This window comes from Felis catus, chromosome F1 (assembly GCF_018350175.1).
Source record: "Felis catus isolate Fca126 chromosome F1, F.catus_Fca126_mat1.0, whole genome shotgun sequence".
Classification (NCBI taxonomy): domain Eukaryota; kingdom Metazoa; phylum Chordata; class Mammalia; order Carnivora; family Felidae; genus Felis; species Felis catus.
In genome coordinates this window covers 43823800-43829232 of record NC_058384.1, presented here as the reverse complement: position 1 = coordinate 43829232, position 5433 = coordinate 43823800, and positions in this window count along the sequence as shown.

Sequence of the window (5433 nt, the reverse complement as noted above, 5' to 3'; positions counted from 1 at the left end):
GTCTTTGAAGACTTCTAGAGCCTTCCCAGACAAAGTTCAATGTTTCCTCCTATAACAAAGGTATATTTTTGTTAAACCTCCCCCAGGAGTTCTAATATGCAGCCATGGTTAGAAACTACCAGGCTGGGGCACCGTTCCCCAAACTGGTCAGATCACAGGAGTCATCTGGGGCACCAATTAACAGGGCGGATTTCCTGGCCTGGCACCAGATTTTGGAAACAGAATTTCCAGGAGAGAGGCCTGGAAATCTATATTTTAAAAGACATGCCCACAGGTGATTCCTTTGCCGGGGCCAGTTTAGGAACCCCTGGGCCGTTGGCTAATCAAAGAGCAGTAAACACGGAGGGCGGGGTGAAACAATAATCTGGTTTGCACATTGTGATCTTGCTCTGGAAAGATAAAGATTACTCGTACTTGCTCTGGAAAGATAAAGATTACTCGTATCTGGCTGATGACCCACCGCAGGGATGCTGCCCTGAGACTAGCTCCCCACCCGCATCCACGGAGCTGAAGACTGCCCGTCTTTACCCCTTTGCAGGTAGGCGTGCCCTTCACGGTCTGGGAAGGCTAGACTTCAGCGTGCACCCCAGGGAGAGCCTGAGCGGCCCTTGCATATGCCTGATCCTTGATGGGGCCTCTCCCTCTTTGGTGAAGATATAATATCCCTACTATGCGCAGGAATGTCCCGAATGCTCTTATTATCGCTAATGCTCACAGCATCTCTGAAAGAGTAGTGTCTCCGTTTTATAGACATGGCTCAGAGACATCAAGGAGCTGACCCAAGGTCACACACCTAATGTGTGGCTGAGTGTGGATTCAAACCCATGTGAGCACAGAACTGGGGCACGTGCCTCTCTGCGGCACTTCCTCTCAAAGGTGACCGCTCTGTCCCCAGTGGATGCTTCGCCAGGCTATGTTGCTTGCTGCTGGGGCTTCCCAGTAACACCCAGTAATTTCAGAACTGCAGCTTCCAAATAGTTGGAAACTTCCTGCCCAAAGGAATCCAGAGAGGGTATCCAGGGGACTTCGGGAAAGGGGAGCTGAGTGACAGACAAGCGAAGGAGATGGTGAGAGCAACTAGCCCCGAGCACAGATGGCCACACTTCCCTATCCCGCCCCCGTAACTACATCCTCCTAGAACTGAATGAAGCCGGAAGGGGATATCACCTCAGCTCTGGGCAGCAGGAAAGAAGTTGACCTCTGGAAGGGAGATAGGAGGGGAGGGGTCATAGCAAGGGAAAAATGGGAGGGGGCACCCCTTGCCCAGCAGAGACAAAAGACAGAAAAGTTTCCAGCCGTGTCAGGCTAGTCTTGTGACTTAACCACACTGGTTAGAGGAGCCAAGATTTACAGGGCTCTGGAATTTTATGATGTTTCAGGATGAGTACCCAGGTGGCCCATGGAGAAGCCATTGGTAGACTTCAGCTGTCCCCAATGGAAGGCCATGGGACCTGGAGACCTCAGGACCGAGGCTAAATGAACCCCGTGTTAGGAAACATGCCAAGCAAGACTGAAGAAGCCTGCCCCACAGAGACGCTTCCTCACAGGCTCCTCCACAATGAGGACCACCCCTCCCCAAGTCCTTCACCTCTACCAAAAAGCCCACATTCTAAGTGAAAATGCTGTGGTTGCAATACAAACGCCATTTCTTGACGCGTCATCTAGCTCCTCTCCAACCAGTCTTCTACCCCAAACCCATCCTATATAGAAAATTCTGAAGTCACCACCAGCCTCGTTGTCTTCTAGGGAACCTGGGAAAGGAGTGCTGTGAGTTTGTCACGGTGTTGCAAGGGAGAAATCCCTCCCCTGTAGAGACCCCCGACCTGACCAGGTATCTGCTGTGTCCGAAGGAAGAGAAGGAGAAGGACCGTCACAGAGAAGTGCTATAGGCCTGGGGAAAGACTTCCTGGAGAGGGACTGCCAGTGACTGGATCATTTTCCATCTGCAGGATGGACCTTACAGGCCACAAGGAAGTCACACCTAGACCTGAAAAAAAGAGTTCCCCTCGGGGAGGTGGGAATGAGACCCTGCAACCAAAGAGTCAAGGCACCTCCTTCAGAGAGGGAATAGTGTTTCTAAGTATAGAAGAGCTCTTTAGACTAACGAGCTTTCAGAGTGAGCATGTCTCGAGGGAGGAGAAGAGCCATGTGGACTTTGGAAGTCCTTGTCACATAAAAGTCGGCTGTGATGCTCGCTGTCTCCTTGAGGGTGTGTGAGCATCCACCCCCAATGGAGTCTCTCCTGAAGCATCTGGCTGGCTTGCTACCTGCTGCTAGTTCCTGTCTTTTCATCTGTGACCTCCGCTCCCTACTTCCGTGCTTCTCTCTTCACAGATTGTAGCTATTTCTGTTCTTTCAGTAGGGAAGGGCTGGGTGTCTTCCCCTTCCCAAGGTCACAGCTGGCTGGGCTGGAAGGAAATCTGCCCCCGCCAGCCCCTCTTGATGTTTGACCTTAGGGATCAGCCCAACACAGGGCAAGCTACCAGGACGAGTCTTACCTATCCCATCCGTTATTCATTCAACATACTTGCTGAGTCCTACTAAGTGCCAAGAGCTGAGACTACACTAGTGATCAAAGTGGACACAGAGCTCCCAGTCTTGTCCGAGTGGCCCTGGGGCTTCCGAAGACCCCAAAACCGAAGTCCTCTATTCATATGCTCATAGAAATATTTGGCAATCCCTATAACCTACAGAGGACTCATCTTTGAAATATTTAAGAACTCCTACAAAGCAGGAAGACAGAAAGTCAAATACAAAATGGACCCCCAAAATGGACAAAATGCTCGAACAGATATCCAAATGACAAATAAAGGTATGAAAAGGCACTTAACCTCATTGGCTGTCAGGGAAATGTAAATTTAAACCACAATGAGATACTTCTACATACTCACCCGAATAGGTAATTTTTTTTTTAATATTTATTTATTTTCAGAGAGAGAGAGAGCAGGGGAGGGGCAGAGAGAGAGGGACAGAGAGAATCCCACGCAGGCTCTGCGCTGACAATGCAGGGCTCAAGCTCACGAATAGTGAGACTACGACCTGAGCCAAAATCAAGAGTCGGATGCTCAACCAACTCATCCACCCCCTGAATGGCTAAAATTTTTCAATCTTTTTGGACTGACCATGCAGAGTGTTGATGAAAATGGGAAGTAACTGGAACTCTAAGACACTGCTGGCAGGAGTGTAATTAACAGGAACACTTCAAAAAATTATTTAGGGGCCTTTACTAACACTAAACATATGATTACTCTAGGACCCAGTAATTCTGTTCCTAGGGACATACCCAACAGAAATGTGAACTTAAGTGTATCAAAGGACACAAACAAAACTGTTACAGGAGCATTACTCATAATAGCCCCATACTGGGAACAGCTCAAATGTCCATCAACAGAATAAAAGCTAAATTATACTATATTCATTTAATGGCATACAGTAAAGCAACGAACATGAGTGAGGACTGCTACCACAATGTGACATTCATGAATTTCGCGAACATAATATTGAGTGAGAGAAACCAGACGCCAAATGATACCTACTGAATGGTTTCATTTATACAAAGTTCCAAAGCAGGCAAAACTATTCTGTGGTGTTAGAGGTTGCCTTTGGTAAGGAGGGTGGGGTAGTGACTGGGAGAGAAAACGAGGGCTTCTGGGATGCCAGGAATGATTTCGTTCTGGATTTAGGTGGCGGTTATGTGGGTATGTTCATTGTGTCATAATTTGTTGACCTGTAAACTCTGGTTTTGTGCATTTTCACACATGGCTGGTATACTTTGATTTAAAAAAAAAAAAAACCCACAGGAGAGAACTGTTTTCAGGTGGGTAAGAAATGCTAGGTGGGAAGGGAATAGGGGAGAGAGCAAGATTTTACATACAGGTGGCTGAGCTGTAGGAAGGGTTAAAGCAGCAGGAAAGACTGTTGAATGGAGCAGGACGGGAATGGTCTCCAGCCCGACTGAAAAGCCTCCAGATACATCAGCCTTAATTTTCTGCCTAATCCTACACCCCCTCTTCAAAAACGGCTCCTTTTCAGTGGGGCCCACTGTTTCCTAGTCTAGCAGCTACTTCTCCCTCCAGGAAGAGAGACCCAGTGTTTGAGGCCAAAATTGGGGTTCTAAGACACTGACATTTCCTCTAGAGACTGCAGGCCCTTGATGCAAATGTTTTAGCAGCTAAACTGAAATAATCCTAAGTACTAGCATGGGAAGGCGGGTGGGGGCGCCAGGTTGCACATGTCTGTCGTCCTTGTCCAAAGGTATTAGATGCTCAGGTTGCTGTGGGTGTTCATGCGTATCCGAAAGAGGAAAGGGCAGCCAACAGCTTCAAAGCCAGCACTGCGTTCTCCTCTCCCCAGGCACATCCCTACTCCAAAACCCATCCAGGGGTCTGGAGTCATGCTAGAACGCCCCCCGAGCCACTTTCCCAGTGGAAAAGGGCAGGAAGGAACCACTGGTCACAGGTTCCACTGACAAGAGGGGAAAACCTGGGGGTGGCAGTTCCTTTCTGGGGGAGGTCACATCGCCTGCACAAAAACATCCCAAAGAGAGCTGGTACTGAGTTTGCGTTGGAGAGGTGGAGATACCCCAGGGAGGAAGTGGCAAAAGGCGAGATGGGAACACCCCTCTTTGATCCCACAAGGTGCGTCAGGGAAAGTTGGATTTCGTTTCGCCCGGGATGCAGACATCTCTCCCCTATGTTGCCACCGGGAACGGTGGGTCAGAGGAAGCTCCCCTCCGCCCCTCCCTCAGGTGGGGCCTGTGGGACCCCAGCCGCGAGTCTGACCTGTTTTCGCTCCCGCCCGCCCATCCCCACCCCTTCCAAAACTGGGACGTTATTAAGGCCGGTTCCGTCAGGGCCGAGCCATTTGCTTAGAGGAACGCGGGATCTGGAGGCAGCGCGAGGGGCCGAGCCAGCAGCAGAGGGGCTGTGTCCAAGAACGAGGTGGGGACGGGTCTCTCCCGGTGCCGAGCACGGGAAGGAGCGCGGGGATGGTTGCTTGAGCCCGCGGGGTCAGAGCTGGCTGGCTCCACACCGACTCTACGAAGGCCACGGGCTGGAGGAAACACTCAAGATGCGCGAGGAAACGCGCACAGGCGCACAAGCCTTTAAAGGGCGAGGCGGCGGCGGCGGCGGCGGCGGGGGGGGGGGGGGGGCTCGCGGCGGGGGCGGGGCCGGCTCGGGGGAGGCGGCCCCGAGCGGCGAGCGCCGGGCAACGGAAACCTCAGGTCGCCGGCCGCCGGGCGAGGGGACCCGCGAGCTCTCGGCACACGCCGCCGGCCCGCAGCCGCCGTCACTCCTCGCACTGCGTTTCCCCGGCGCCCCGCCTCCCCGGCACAAAGCGAAGGAAAGGGGCCGGGCCGAGGCTGAGCCCGCCCCCTCCCCTGCCTCCGATTGGCTGCCGCAGTTGTCCATCCTGAACCTATTTTTGATGGAG